The 16,439-nt window shown below is 57.6% G+C and overlaps 2 non-coding genes across 2 annotated transcripts; both read left to right on the top strand.

Annotated features, from left to right (window-relative positions):
* The first annotated feature begins 7,593 nt into the window (after positions 1-7,593).
* Positions 7,594-7,666, top strand: TRNAV-AAC. Its single transcript has one exon. It is a non-coding gene; the product is annotated as a tRNA-Val (tRNA).
* Positions 7,667-14,576: 6,910 nt separating this feature from the next.
* TRNAR-UCU lies at positions 14,577-14,648 on the top strand. The gene has a single exon. It is a non-coding gene; the product is annotated as a tRNA-Arg (tRNA).
* The last annotated feature ends 1,791 nt before the right edge of the window (positions 14,649-16,439 follow it).

The following is a 16,439-nucleotide window of genomic DNA, read 5'->3' as shown; positions in this document are numbered from 1 at the left end:
CAAGGGTGCCAATGCCTCTTACCAGGCTCCGCCCCCACTTACCTACCACCAAGGGTGGCAATGCCTCTTACCAGGCTCCGCCCCCACTCACCTACCACCAAGGGTGGCGATGCCTCTTACCAGGCTCCACCCCCACTCACCTACCACCAAGAGGGGGTATTACCAACCTGGGTATGGGGTGAGTGTGGGCACTGGAACTTCCCCCCAAGTTTCATCTGCCCTCACTCTCCCATGCCCAGCGTACTGGTGCTTCCCCCAGGCCCCCCTAAATGCACTTATCTACCACCAAGAGTGGCAATGCCTGTTTACCAGGCTCCGCCCCCACTCACCTACCACCAAGGGTGGCAATGCCCCTTAACAGGCTCCACCCCCACTCACTTACAACCAAGGGTGGCGATGCCTCTTACCAGGCTACACCCCCACTCACCTACCACCAAGGGTGGCAATGCCTCTTACTAGGCTCCACCCCCACTCACCTATCACCAAGGGTGGCAATGCCTTTTACCAGGCTCCACCCCCACTCACCTATCACCAAGGGTGGCAATGCCTTTTACCAGGCTCCGCCCCCACTCACCTACCACCAAGGGTGGCAATGCCTCTTACCAGGCTCCGCTTCACGATTCACTTGCCACCAAGACAGGGCGCTACCACCCTGGGTATGGGGTGAGTGTGGGCACTGGAACTTCCCCCCAAGTTTCATCTGCCCTCACTCTCCCCACGCCCAGCGTACTGGTGCTTCCCCCAGGCCCCCCCCTAAATGCACTTATATACCACCAAGGGTGGCAATGCCCGTTTACCAGGCTCCGCCCCCACTCACCTACCACCAAGGGTGGCGATGCCTCTTACCAGGCTCCGCCCCCACTCACTTACCACCAAGGGTGACGATGCCTCTTACCAGGCTCCGCCCCCACTCACCTACCACCAAGGGTGGCAATGCCCCTTAACAGGCTCCACCCCCACTCACTTACAACCAAGGGTGGCAATGCCTCTTACCAGGCTCCACCCCCACTCACCTACCACCAAGGGTGGCAATGCCTCTTACCAGGCTCCACCCCCACTCACCTATCACCAAGAGGGGGTATTACCACCCTGGGTATGGGGTGAGTGTGGGCACTGGAACTTCCCCCCAAGTTTCATCTGCCCTCACTCCCCCCATACCCAGCGTACTGGTGCTTCCCCCAGGCCCCCCCTAAATGCACTTATCTACCACCAAGGGTGCCAATGCCTCTTACCAGGCTCCGCCCCCACTTACCTACCACCAAGGGTGGCAATGCCCGTTTACCAGGCTCCGCCCCCACTCACTTACCACCAAGAGGGGGCGCTACCACCCTGGGTATGGGGTGAGTGTGGGCACTGGAACTTCCCCCCAAGTTTCATCTGCCGTCACTCCCCCTATGCCCATCGTACTGGTGCTTCCCCCAGGCCCCCCTACATGCACTTATCTACCACCAAGGGTGGCAATGCCTTTTACCAGGCTCCGCTCCCACTTACCTACCACCAAGGGTGGCAATGCCTCTTACCAGGCTCCGCCCCTACTCATCTACCACCAAGGGTGGCGATGCCTCTTACCAGGCTCCGCCCCCACTCACCTACCACCAAGGGTGGCAATGCCCCTTAACAGGCTCCACCACCACTCACTTACAACCAAGGGTGGCAATGTCTCTTACCAGGCTCCGCCCCCCACTCACCTACCACCAAGACAGGGCGCTACCACCCTGGGTATGGGGTGAGTGTGGGCACTGGAACTTCCCCCCAAGTTTCATCTGCCCTCACTCTCCCATGCCCAGCGTACTGGTGCTTCCCCCAGGCCCCCCTAAATGCACTGATCTACCACCAAGGGTAGCAATGCCCGTTTACCAGGCTCCGCCCCCCACTCACCTACCACCAAGAGGGGGTATTACCACCCTGGGTATGGGATGAGTGTGGGCACTGGAACTTCCCCCCAAGTTTCATCTGCCCTCACTCCCCCTATGCCCAGCGTACTGGTGCTTCCCCCAGGCCCCCCCTAAATGCACTTATCTACCACCAAGGGTGGCAATGGCCGTTTACCAGGCTCCGCACCCACTCACCTACCACCAAGAGGGGGTGCTACCACCCTGGGTATGGGGTGAGTGTGGGCACTGGAACTTCCCCCCAAGTTTCATCTGCCCTCACTCCCCCCATACCCAGCGTACTGGTGCTTCCCCCAGGCCCCCCTAAATGCACTGATCTACCACCAAGGGTGGCAATGCCCATTTACCAGGCTCCACCCCCACTCACTTACAACCAAGGGTGGCAATGCCTCTTACCAGGCTCCACCCCCACTCACCTACCACCAAGGGTGGCAATGCCTCTTACCAGGCTCCACCCCCACTCACCTACCACCAAGGGTGGCAATGGCTCTTACCAGGCTCCACCCCCACTCACCTACCACCAAGGGTGGCAATGCCTCTTACCAGGCATCACCCCCACTCACCTACCACCAAGACAGGGCGCTACCACCCTGGGTATGGGGTGAGTGTGGGCACTGGAACTTCCCCCCAGGTTTCATCTGCCCTCACTCCCCCCATACCCAGCATACTGGTGCTTCCCCCAGGCCCCCCTAAATGCACTTATCTACCACCAAGGGTGGCAATGCCCGTTTACCAGGCTCCGCCCCCACTCACCTACCACCAAGGGTGGCAATGCCTCTTACCAGGCTCCGCCCCCACTCACCTACCACCAAGGGTGCCAATGCCTCTTGCCAGGCCCCGCGCCCACTTACCTACCACCAAGGGTGGCAATGCCTCTTACCAGGCTCCGCCCCCACTCACCTACCACCAAGGGTGGCAATGGCTCTTACCAGGCTCCGCTTCACCCATTCACTTGCCACCAAGAGGGGGCGCTACCACCCTAGGTATGGGGTGAGTGTGGGCAGTGGAACTTTCCCCCAAGTTTCATCTGCCCTCACTCCCCCCATACCCAGCGTACTGGTGCTTCCCCCAGGCCCCCCTAAATGCACTGATCTACCACCAAGGGTAGCAATGCCCGTTTACCAGGCTCCACCCCCACTCACCTACCACCAAGGGTAGCAATGCCCGTTTACCAGGCTCCACCCCCACTCACCTACCACCAAGAGGGGGTATTACCAACCTGGGTATGGGGTGAGTGTGGGCACTGGAACTTCCCCCCAAGTTTCATCTGCCCTCACTCTCCCCACGCCCAGCGTACTGGTGCTTCCCCCAGGCCCCCCCCTAAATGCACTTATATACCACCAAGGGTGGCAATGCCCGTTTACCAGGCTCCGCCCCCACTCACCTACCACCAAGGGTGGCGATGCCTCTTACCAGGCTCCGCCCCCACTCACTTACCACCAAGGGTGACGATGCCTCTTACCAGGCTCCGCCCCCACTCACCTACCACCAAGGGTGGCAATGCCCCTTAACAGGCTCCACCCCCACTCACTTACAACCAAGGGTGGCAATGCCTCTTACCAGGCTCCACCCCCACTCACCTACCACCAAGGGTGGCAATGCCTCTTACCAGGCTCCACCCCCACTCACCTATCACCAAGAGGGGGTATTACCACCCTGGGTATGGGGTGAGTGTGGGCACTGGAACTTCCCCCCAAGTTTCATCTGCCCTCACTCCCCCCATACCCAGCGTACTGGTGCTTCCCCCAGGCCCCCCCTAAATGCACTTATCTACCACCAAGGGTGCCAATGCCTCTTACCAGGCTCCGCCCCCACTTACCTACCACCAAGGGTGGCAATGCCCGTTTACCAGGCTCCGCCCCCACTCACTTACCACCAAGAGGGGGCGCTACCACCCTGGGTATGGGGTGAGTGTGGGCACTGGAACTTCCCCCCAAGTTTCATCTGCCCTCACTCCCCCTATGCCCATCGTACTGGTGCTTCCCCCAGGCCCCCCTACATGCACTTATCTACCACCAAGGGTGGCAATGCCTTTTACCAGGCTCCGCTCCCACTTACCTACCACCAAGGGTGGCAATGCCTCTTACCAGGCTCCGCCCCTACTCATCTACCACCAAGGGTGGCGATGCCTCTTACCAGGCTCCGCCCCCACTCACCTACCACCAAGGGTGGCAATGCCCCTTAACAGGCTCCACCACCACTCACTTACAACCAAGGGTGGCAATGTCTCTTACCAGGCTCCGCTTCACGATTCACTTGCCACCAAGACAGGGCGCTACCACCCTGGGTATGGGGTGAGTGTGGGCACTGGAACTTCCCCCCAAGTTTCATCTGCCCTCACTTCCCCTATGCCCATCGTACTGGTGCTTCCCCCAGGCCCCCCTAAATGCACTTATATACCACCAAGGGTAGCAATGCTCGTTTACCAGGCTCCGCCCCCCACTCACCTACCACCAAGACAGGGCGCTACCACCCTGGGTATGGGGTGAGTGTGGGCACTGGAACTTCCCCCCAAGTTTCATCTGCCCTCACTCTCCCATGCCCAGCGTACTGGTGCTTCCCCCAGGCCCCCCTAAATGCACTTATATACCACCAAGGGTAGCAATGCCCGTTTACCAGGCTCCGCCCCCCACTCACCTACCACCAAGAGGGGGTATTACCACCCTGGGTATGGGATGAGTGTGGGCACTGGAACTTCCCCCCAAGTTTCATCTGCCCTCACTCCCCCTATGCCCAGCGTACTGGTGCTTCCCCCAGGCCCCCCCTAAATGCACTTATCTACCACCAAGGGTGGCAATGCCCGTTTACCAGGCTCCGCACCCACTCACCTACCACCAAGAGGGGGTGCTACCACCCTGGGTATGGGGTGAGTGTGGGCACTGGAACTTCCCCCAAGTTTCATCTGCCCTCACTCCCCCTATGCCCAGCGTACTGGTGCTTCCCCCAGGCCCCCCTAAATGCACTGATCTACCACCAAGGGTGGCAATGCCCATTTACCAGGCTCCACCCCCACTCACTTACAACCAAGGGTGGCAATGCCTCTTACCAGGCTCCACCCCCACTCACCTACCACCAAGGGTGGCAATGCCTCTTACCAGGCTCCACCCCCACTCACCTACCACCAAGGGTGGCAATGGCTCTTACCAGGCTCCACCCCCACTCACCTACCACCAAGGGTGGCAATGCCTCTTACCAGGCATCACCCCCACTCACCTACCACCAAGACAGGGCGCTACCACCCTGGGTATGGGGTGAGTGTGGGCAGTGAAACTGCCCCCCAAGTTTCATCTGCCCTCACTCTCCCATGCCCACCGTACTGGTGCTTCCCCCAGGCCCCCCCTACATGCACTTATCTACAACTAAGGGTGGCAATGCCCGTTTACCAGGCTCCGCCCCCACTCACCTACCACCAAGAGGGGGCGCTACCACCCTGGGTATGGGGTGAGTGTGGGCACTGGAACTTCCCCCCAAGTTTCATCTGCCCTCACTCTCCCATGCCCAGCGTACTGGTGCTTCCCCCAGGCCCCCCCTACATGCACTTATCTACCACCAAGGGTGGCAATGCCCGTTTACCAGGCTCCGCCCCCCACTCACCTACCACCAAGGGTGGCAATGGCTCTTACCAGTCCCCTCCCCCACTCACCTACTACCGAGGGTGGCAATGCCTCTTACCAGGCTCCACCCCCACTCACCTACCACCAAGGGTGGCAATGCCCCTTAACAGGCTCCACCCCCACTCACTTACAACCAAGGGTGGCAATGCCTCTTACCAGTCTTCACCCCCACTCACCTACCACCAAGGGTGGCAATGCCTCTTACCAGGATCCGCCCCCACTCACCTACCACCAAGGGTGGCAATGCCTCTTACCAGGCTCCACCCCCACTCACCTACTACCGAGGGTGGCAATGCCTCTTACCAGTCCCCGCCCCCACTCACCTACTTCCGAGGGTGGTAATGCCTCTTACCAGGCTCCGCTTCACCCATTCACTTGCCACCAAGAGGGGGTGCTACCACCCTGGGTATGGGGTGAGTGTGGGCACTGGAACTTCCCCCCGAGTTTCATCTGCCCTCACTCTCCCATGCCCAGCGTACTGGTGCTTCCCCCAGGCCCCCCCCCCCCTAGTTGCAGATGAGTTTGGCTACGTGCCGAGCTAAAAAACAGGACTAACATTTATTTACTGACACACACTGGACAACATACAATGCCTGGCATAAACTGACCGCTCCATGCTTTAGATAGATGTACACACACACACACAAGCCAATCAGGAGAGAGTAGACGGCACACACAGATTATAGGATGAGGCCGTACTACAAACATACACCCAACATTAGAGAAAGGATGAGTAGCGTCCAGTAGGGTAGCTTAGTGTGGTCAGTGTAGGTCCTGCCCTAGAAGAGTCTACCTTGGCGTGGTGGGCAGGCTTGGAATCTCCTGGTCAGAAGTGTGTCAGCGAATGGGGCGAGAGGATCGCTAGATCTTCACTTCTGGCCAATTGATTTTACTAAAGGACTCTTGGTTTATTCCGAGTATAGAGATGGAAAAGGAAACATGTGACCCGAATTCTACTTTCATAAACACAATGGGGTAGATTCAGGTACCTGCGCAGCGTATTGTATTTACGCTACGCCGACGCAACTTACAGGAGCAAGTGCAGTATTCACAAAGCACTTGCTCCGTAAGTTGTGGCGCCGTAGCGTAAATGGGGCCAGCGTAAGCGCGCGTAATTCAAATGTGGAAGGGGGGCGTGTTTTATGTAAATGTATGATGACCTGACGTGATTGACGTTTTGTACCGTCCGTGTACATATCCCAGTGTGCATTGCTTCCAAGTACGGCGCAACGACGTATTGGTTTCGACGTGAATGTAAATTACGTCCAGCCCCATTCGCGAACGACTTACGCAAACAACGTAAAAAATTCAAATTCCGAAGCGGGAACGACGGCCATACTTAACATTGGCTGCGCCTCCTAATAGCAGGAACAACCTTACGCCGAAAAAGCCTTACGCAAACGACGTAAAAAACTACCGCCGGGCGCACGTACGTTCGTGAATCGACGTAACTAGGTAATTTGCATATTCTACGCCCAAAAAAAACCAGAAGCGCCCCTAGCGGCCAGCGTAATATTGCACACAATTATACGCCGCCGCATTCAAGTTACGTTGGCGGAGGAAGCCTATTTTTTAAACATATCTGCCTTTGAGAATCGGCGTATCGATACGCCGGCGCAGATTTCAAATTTCAAAAGCTACCTGAATCTGCCCCACTGAAAATGTCTCCCCCTCCCTCTCTTTCTCCCTCCATCCCCCTCTCTTTCTTTTTCCCTCCACCCCCCTCTCTTTCTCTCTCCCTCCCCCTCCCTCTCTTTCTTTTTCCCTCCACCCCCCTCTCTTTCTCTCTCCCTCCCCCTCCCTCTCTTTCCCTCTCCCTCCCCCCCTCTCCCTTTCTTTATCCCTCCCCTCTCTTTCTTTATCCCTCCCCCCCTTTCTTTCTTTATCCCCCCTCTCTCTTTCTTTCTCTCTCTCTCCACCCCCCTCTCTTTCTCCCCTGACCACTCCAGTTCTCCTCTACCCATCCCCCATCTCCTACCCACTCCCTCCTTTTTCCTCCCTCCTCCTCCTCCCCTACCCCATGGACGTCCAGCATCATCTAGTCCAGCCATTCTCCACCACACCTCAGACACAGGGTGACCTGGGAAGTTTCTGTAGTGTAGCGGTTATCACGTTCGCCCAACACGCGAAAGGCCCCCGGTTCAAATCCGGGCAGAAACACAGCGTGCCCCCCAGTGCTTTATAAGGTGGAAGAGGACGTCTTAGATCCCCCCCTTATGTGTATTTTCCTGTAATAACTCCTCCCCCTCCCATCCCCTAGGCCTGTGAACTCCTCCCCCTCCCATCCCCTAGGCCTGTGAACTCCTCCCCCTCCCATCCCCTAGGCCTGTGAGCTCCTCCCCCTCCCATCCCCTAGGCCTGTGAGCTCCTCCCCCTCCCATCCCCTAGGCCTGTGAGCTCCTCCCCCTCCCATCCCCTAGGCCTGTGAGCTCCTCCCCCTCCCATCCCCTAGGCCTGTGAGCTCCTCCCCCTCCCATCCCCCAGGCCTGTGAACTCCTCCCCCTCCCATCCCCTAGGCCTGTGAACTCCTCCCCCTCCCATCCCCCAGGCCTGTGAACTCCTCCCCCTCCCATCCCCCATGCCTGTGAGCTTCTCCCCCTCCCATCCCCCAGGCCTGTGAACTCCTCCCCCTCCCATCCCCCAGGCCTGTGAACTCCTCCCCCTCCCATCCCCCAGGCCTGTGAGCTTCTCCCCCTCCCATCCCCCATGCCTGTGAACTCCTCCCCCTTCCATCTCCCAGGCCTGTGAACTCCTCCCCCTCCCATCCCCCAGACCTGTGAACTCCTCCCCCTCCCATCCCCTAGGCCTGTGAACTCCTCCCCCTCCCATCCCCTAGGCCTGTGAACTCCTCCCCCTCCCATCCCCTAGGCCTGTGAACTCCTCCCCCTTCCATCTCCCAGGCCTGTGAACTCCTCCCCCTCCCATCCCCCAGACCTGTGAACTCCTCCCCCTCCCATCCCCTAGGCCTGTGAACTCCTCCCCCTCCCATCCCCTAGGCCTGTGAACTCCTCCCCCTCCCATCCCCTAGGCCTGTGAACTCCTCCCCCTCCCATCCCCTAGGCCTGTGAACTCCTCCCCCTCCCATCCCCCAGGCCTGTGAACTCCTCCACCTCCCATCCCCCAGGCCTGTGAACTCCTCCCCCTAGGCCTGTGAACTCCTCCCCCCGTCCCTTCCCCCAGGCCTGTGAACTTCTCCCCCTCCCATCCCCCAGGCCTGTGAGCTCCTCCCCCTCCCAACCCCCAGGCCTGTGAACTCCTCCCCCTAGGCCTGTGAACTCCTCCCCCCCCCCATCCCCCAGGCCTGTGAACTCCTCCCCCCTCCCAGGATTCTGAACTCCTCCCCCTAGGCCTGTGAACTCCTCCCCCTCCCATCCCCTAGGCCTGTGAGCTTCTCCCCCTCCCATCCCCTAGGCCTGTGAACTCCTCCCCCTCCCATCCCCTAGGCCTGTGAACTCCTCCCCCTCCCATCCCCCAGGCCTGTGAACTCCTCCACCTCCCATCCCCCAGGCCTGTGAGCTTCTCCCCCTCCCATCCCCCATGCCTGTGAACTCCTCCCCCTTCCATCTCCCAGGCCTGTGAACTCCTCCCCCTCCCATCCCCCAGGCCTGTGAACTCCTCCCCCTCCCATCCCCTAGGCCTGTGAACTCCTCCCCCTCCCATCCCCTAGGCCTGTGAACTCCTCCCCCTCCCATCCCCTAGGCCTGTGAACTCCTCCCCCTTCCATCTCCCAGGCCTGTGAACTCCTCCCCCTCCCATCCCCCAGACCTGTGAACTCCTCCCCCTCCCATCCCCTAGGCCTGTGAACTCCTCCCCCTCCCATCCCCTAGGCCTGTGAACTCCTCCCCCTCCCATCCCCTAGGCCTGTGAACTCCTCCCCCTCCCATCCCCTAGGCCTGTGAACTCCTCCCCCTCCCATCCCCCAGGCCTGTGAACTCCTCCACCTCCCATCCCCCAGGCCTGTGAACTCCTCCCCCTAGGCCTGTGAACTCCTCCCCCCGTCCCTTCCCCCAGGCCTGTGAACTTCTCCCCCTCCCATCCCCCAGGCCTGTGAGCTCCTCCCCCTCCCAACCCCCAGGCCTGTGAACTCCTCCCCCTAGGCCTGTGAACTCCTCCCCCCTCCCATCCCCCAGGCCTGTGAACTCCTCCCCCCTCCCAGGATTCTGAACTCCTCCCCCTAGGCCTGTGAACTCCTCCCCCTCCCATCCCCTAGGCCTGTGAGCTTCTCCCCCTCCCATCCCCCAGGCCTGTGAACTCCTCCCCCTCCCATCCCCCAGGCCTGTGAGCTTCTCCCCCTCCCATCCCCCATGCCTGTGAACTCCTCCCCCTTCCATCTCCCAGGCCTGTGAACTCCTCCCCCTCCCATCCCCCAGACCTGTGAACTCCTCCCCCTCCCATCCCCTAGGCCTGTGAACTCCTCCCCCTCCCATCCCCTAGGCCTGTGAACTCCTCCCCCTCCCATCCCCTAGGCCTGTGAACTCCTCCCCCTCCCATCCCCTAGGCCTGTGAGCTCCTCCCCCTCCCATCCCCCAGGCCTGTGAACTCCTCCCCCTCCCATCCCCCAGGCCTGTGAGCTTCTCCCCCTCCCATCCCCCAGGCCTGTGAGCTTCTCCCCCTCCCATCCCCCATGCCTGTGAACTCCTCCCCCTTCCATCTCCCAGGCCTGTGAACTCCTCCCCCTCCCATCCCCCAGGCCTGTGAACTCCTCCCCCTCCCATCCCCCATGCCTGTGAGCTTCTCCCCCTCCCATCCCCCAGGCCTGTGAACTCCTCCCCCTCCCATCCCCCAGGCCTGTGAACTCCTCCCCCTCCCATCCCCCAGGCCTGTGAGCTTCTCCCCCTCCCATCCCCCATGCCTGTGAACTCCTCCCCCTTCCATCTCCCAGGCCTGTGAACTCCTCCCCCTCCCATCCCCCAGACCTGTGAACTCCTCCCCCTCCCATCCCCTAGGCCTGTGAACTCCTCCCCCTCCCATCCCCTAGGCCTGTGAACTCCTCCCCCTCCCATCCCCTAGGCCTGTGAACTCCTCCCCCTCCCATCCCCCAGGCCTGTGAACTCCTCCACCTCCCATCCCCCAGGCCTGTGAACTCCTCCCCCTAGGCCTGTGAACTCCTCCCCCCGTCCCATCCCCCAGGCCTGTGAACTCCTCCCCCCTCCCAGGATTCTGAACTCGTCCCCCTTCCCTTCCCCCAGGCCTGTGAACTTCTCCCCCTCCCATCCCCCAGGCCTGTGAGCTCCTCCCCCTCCCAACCCCCAGGCCTGTGAACTCCTCCCCCTAGGCCTATGAACTCCTCCCCCCTCCCATCCCCCAGGCCTGTGAACTCCTCCCCCCTCCCAGGATTCTGAACTCCTCCCCCTAGGCCTGTGAACTCCTCCCCCCTCCCTTTCCCCAGGCCTGTGAACTCCTCCCCCTTCCATCTCCCAGGCCTGTGAACTCCTCCCCCTCCCATCCCCCAGACCTGTGAACTCCTCCCCCTCCCATCCCCTAGGACTGTGAACTCCTCCCCCTCTCATCCCCTAGGCCTGTGAACTCCTCCCCCTCCCATCCCCTAGGCCTGTGAACTCCTCCCCCTCCCATCCATTAGGCCTGTGAGCTTCTCCCCTCCCATCCCCCATGCCTGTGAACTCCTCCCCCTCCCAACCCCCCATGCCTGTGAACTCCTCCCCCTCCCAACCCCCATGCCTGTGAAACTCCTCCCCCTCCCATCCCCCAGACCTGAGAACTCGTCCCCCTCCCACCCCCCTGGATTCTGAACTCCTCCCCGTCTTTCCTGTCCCCCATCATTCACACCCATTGAAATGTCTTGTTAGGTTTGTTTTAGGGTGCCATGTAGGACGTGCCGGGGCAGGGTTCCTCTTAGGCACATCATGTCTGACATTGTGCCGCTTGGTACATCGGGGGCCACATGATGCTTACGGGGTGAAGTGGCGTCATGCATGGCATGGGGGGGGGGGCTCGAGTAACTTTGTCCCACATTCAGAGATAAAAAACTCGCAGGAAGCGGTGGCCTCATTGGATGCAGAAAAGGCCTATGACTCTGGAATGGGAATATTTGGGGCGGGGACTTAACAGATTCAGTTTTGGCCCAAAATGTATTACCTGGACCCAGTTGCTATATAAGACCCCCATGGCCCGGGTACCCACCAATAGTAACCTGTCCTCTCCCTTCCGTCTTTGCAGGGGAACGAGGCAGGGTTGTCCTTTGTCCCTGGGGGGGTAATAGAGCCCATGGCTATCCTGCTTTGCTCTATGGATGCTGTGAGAGGGTTGGTGGTGGGGCCTTTAGTAGAGCGCATATTGTTATATGCAGATGGCACCCTTCTGTACCCCAACGATGCCCCCCCGACTATCTTGTAGTGACTCTTGCGGTTATAGACAGATATGGTCACTTCTCTGGGGTAAAAATTTAGTTAAATATATTTCCCCCCTCCCCCTCCACATTCAACTTCCCTACAATGGAGGTCCCAGTTTAAATGTCTTGGCATTATAATACATAATGACTTATCTTTCACTATGGCTAGTATATTCGAGGCGTGTGTTGGATCGGCTATGAGGAGAGGTTGAAGGCCGGTATGTTTTCGCGGCGTGTGTTGGACTGGCTATGATGGGAGGTTGGAGGCCGGTATATTTTCGAGGTGTGTGTTGGACTGATATGATGGGAGGTTGGAGGCCGGTATATTCGAGGCGTGTGTTGGACTAATATGATGGGAGGTTGGAGGCCGGTAAATTTTCGAGGCGTGTGTTGGACTGATATGATGGGAGGTTGGAGGCCGGTATATTCGAGGCGTGTGTTGGACTGATATGATGGGAGATTGGAGGCCGATATATTCGAGGCGTGTGGGGGACTCATATAGGAGGTTGGAGGCCGGTATATTCGAGGCGTGTGTTGGATCGGCTGTAATGGGAGGTTGGAGACTGGTATTTTTTCGTGGCGTTTGTTGGACCGGCTATGATGGGAGGTTGGAGGCCGGGTATATTTTCGAGGCGTTTGTTGGACTGATATGATGGGAGGTTGGAGGCCGGTATATTTTCGAGGCGTGTGTTGGACTGATATGATGGGAGGTTGGAGGCCGGTATAATCGAGGCGTGTGTTGGACTGATATGATGGGAGGTTGGAGGCCGGTATATTCGAGGCGTGTGTTGGACTGATATGGGAGGTTGGATGCCGGTATATTCGAGGTGTGTGTTGGATCGGCTGTAATGGGAGGTTGGAGACCAGTATATTTTCGTGGCGTTTGTTAGACCGGCTATGATGGGAGGTTGGAGGCCGGGTATATTTTCGAGGCGTTTGTTGGACCAGCTATGATGGGAGGTTGGAGGCCGAGTATATTTTCGAGGCGTGTGTTGGACTGATATGATGGGAGGTTGGAGGCCGGTATATTTGAGGCGTGTGTCGGATCGGCTATGATGGGAGGTTGGAGGCCGGTATATTCGAGGGTTGTTTTGGACTGATATGGGAGTTTGGATGCCGGTATATTCGAGGCGTGTGTTGGATCGGCTGTAATGGGAGGTTGGAGGCCGGTATATTCGAGGGTTGTTTTGGACTGATATGGGAGTTTGGATGCCGGTATATTCGAGGCGTGTGTTGGATCGGCTGTAATGGGAGGTTGGAGGCCGGTATATTTTTGTGGCGTTTCTTGGACCGGCTATGATGGGAGGTTGGATGCCGGGTATATTTTCGAGGCGTTTGTTGGACTGATATGATGGGAGGTTGGAGGCCGGTATATTTGAGGCGTGTGTTGGACCGGCTATGATGGGAGGTTGGAGGCCGGTATATTTTCGAGGCGTTTGTTGGACTGATATGATGGGAGGTTGGAGGCCGGTATATTTGAGGCGTGTGTTGGACCGGACTTTGATGGGAGGTTGGAGACCGGGTATATTTTCGAGGCATGTGTTGGACTGATATGATGGGAGGTTGGAGGCCGGGTATATTTTCGAGGCGTTTGTTGGACCAGCTATGATGGGAGGTTGGAGGCCGGTATATTCGAGGCGTGTGTTGGACTAATATGGGAGGTTGGAGGCCGGTATATTCGAGGCGTGTGTTGGATTGGCTGTAATGCGAGGTTGGAGGCCGGTATATTCGAGGCGTGTGTTGGACTGATATGATGGGAGGTTGGAGGCCGGTATATTTTCGTGGCGTTTGTTGGACCGGCTATGATGGGAGGTTGGAGGCCGGGTATATTTTCGAGGTGTTTGTTGGACTGATCTGATGGGAGGTTGGAGGCAGGTATATTCGAGGCGTGTGTTGGATCGGCTGTAATGGGAGGTTGGAGACCGGTATGTTTTCGTGGCGTTTGTTGGACTGGCTATGATGGGAGGTTGGAGGCCGAGTATATTTTCGAGGCGTTTGTTGGACCGGCTATGATGGGAGGTTGGAGGCCGGTATATTTTCGAGGCGTGTGTTGGATCGGCTATGATGGGAGGTTGGAACTCTTTTTGTCTTCAGAGGTGGGAGGAGTCTTTCCAGCTTTCTCTGCTGGAGAAATGAGAACTCTTCCCACCAATGAGGTCCTCCATGGAGAAGTCCAAGGCCTCACTCACACGAGGTGTATGAATCTGTACCCTGTGCGGGGGCTGCGCTTACCCCAAAAAGGACGTCCATGTGGGTGAAGTTGCGCGGACACACCCTGGGTGCATTCGGGGGCCATGCACTGGAACCCACACAGAGGTGACATTGGGTACAGTTGACAGCAATGGGACTGCCTACACAGGATGCTGGGAACACCTGTGCATCCCCATTCTAATTTGGGGACCACTGTACCCCTCTTTATTGTTATTTGGGGTGTTTTATTATAGGAGTGTTATAGATTGTAGATTAGGAGAAGTTTGGATTTCTTCTAGAGCCGCTTTGAGTAGACATAACTGATGTACCCCGCTCAGCGGGGGCGGGCCTTAGAGAACAGAGGCCCGCATATGGGCAGCACAGAGGCTTAGTGGTGAGCCTTGCAGCACTGGGGTCCTTGGTTCAAATCTTGACCAGGACACTGTCTGCATGGAGTTTGCATGTTCTCCCTGTGCTTGCGTGGGTTTCCTCCGGGTACTCCGGTTTCCTCCCACAATACATGCTACCTTTGCGTTGGTGGTGCAGTGGTTAGCACAGCTGCTTTCTAAGCAGAAGACCCGGGTTCGATTCCCGGCCAACGCCATCTCCAATACTTGGAGTCCTCAGAGAGAAAAGCGCCATACAAGGTCAGTGCTGAGTCTAGATTAGCGGTGGAATGAAGAGAATGGCCCCGATTCAGAAAGAACTTGCGCCCTTAGTTACGGCGGCGTAACGTATGTGTGGCGGCGTAAGCCCGCCTAATTCAAATGGGGATGTTGGGGGCGTGTTTTATTTAAATTTCGCTTGACCCCAAGTCTGACGTTTTTTTTTAACGGCGCATGCGCCGTCCGTAAAATATCCCAGTGTGCATTGCTCCAAAGTACGCCGCAAGGACGTATTGGATTCGACGTTAACGTAAATGACGTCCAGCCCTATTCAAGAATGACTTACGCAAACAACGTAAAATTTCAAAACTCAGCGCGGGAACGACGTCCATACTTAACATTAGCTACACCTCATATAGCAGGGGTAACTATACGCCGAAAAAAGCCGAACGTAAACGACGTAAAAAAATGCGCGGGCGGGACGTACGTTTCTGAATCGGCGTAAATACCTAATTTGCATATTCCACGCGTAACTATACGGAAGCGCCACCTAGCGGCCAGCGTGATTATGCAGCCTAAGATACGACGGTGTAAGACACTTACACCTGTCGGATCTTAGGGAAATCTATGCGTAACTGATTCTCTGAATCAGGCGCATAGATACGACCGGCGGATCTCAGAGATACGACGGCGTATCTTGTTTCTGAATCCGGGCCAATGTGTGGCGTTTCTGAATCACCAACTATCAATGTAAGTGGACGAACAAGACAATTGACATTACTGATATACCCGACACAGCGGGGGCGGGCCTTAGAGAACACACTACACAGCGGGGGCGGGCCTTAGAGAACAGAGGCCCCATATGGGCAACACAGAGGCTTGGTGGTGAGCCTTGCAGCACTGGGGTCCATGGTTCAAATCCTAACCAGGACACTATCTGCATGGAGTTTGCATGTTCCTCCTGTGCTCCGGTTTCCTCCTACACTCCAAAGACATGCTACCTCACATTGGTGGTGCAGTGGTGAGCATAGCTGCTATCCGAGCAGCTGACCCGGCCAATGCAATCTCACAAGAGGGATGCCTCATCTGGTAAAAGTGTCACCCCCTCCCATCATATTTGTATATACAATGTTCTCTCTACAGTACTGTGCAAACGTTTTGGCCAGGTGTGAACAAATGCTGAAACCATAGGAGCCATGTGATCCCTTCCTGGCCCTGTCCTGGTCGGAGATCATATGAAACTACCATGGGGGCCATGTGATCCCTTCCTGGCCCTGTCCTGGTCGGAGATCACTATGAACCTACCATAGGGGCCATGTGATCCCTTCCTGGCCCTGTCCTGGTCGGAGATCACTATGAACCTACCATAGGGCCATGTGATCCCTTCCTGGCCATGTCCTGGTCGGAGATCACTATGAACCTACCATAGGGGCCATGTGATCCCTTCCTGGCCCTGTCCTGGTCGGAGATCATATGAAACTACCATGGGGGCCATGTGATCCCTTCCTGGCCATGGCCTGGTCGGAGATCACTATGAACCTACCATAGGGGCCATGTGATCCCTTCCTGTCTATGTCCTGGTCGGAGATCACTATGAACCTACCATAGGAGTCATGTGATACCTTCCTGGCCATGTCCTGGTCGGAGATCACTATGAACCTACCATAGGGGCCATGTGATCCCTTCCTGTCTATGTCCTGGTCGGAGATCACTATGAACCTACCATAGGAGTCATGTGATACCTTCCTGGCCATTTCCTGTCAGAGATCACTATGCGGACATACTAATA

Source organism: Rana temporaria, assembly GCF_905171775.1.
Source record: "Rana temporaria chromosome 2 unlocalized genomic scaffold, aRanTem1.1 chr2k, whole genome shotgun sequence".
In the NCBI taxonomy this organism is placed as follows: domain Eukaryota; kingdom Metazoa; phylum Chordata; class Amphibia; order Anura; family Ranidae; genus Rana; species Rana temporaria.
This window is presented reverse-complemented; position numbering and strand designations above follow the sequence as displayed.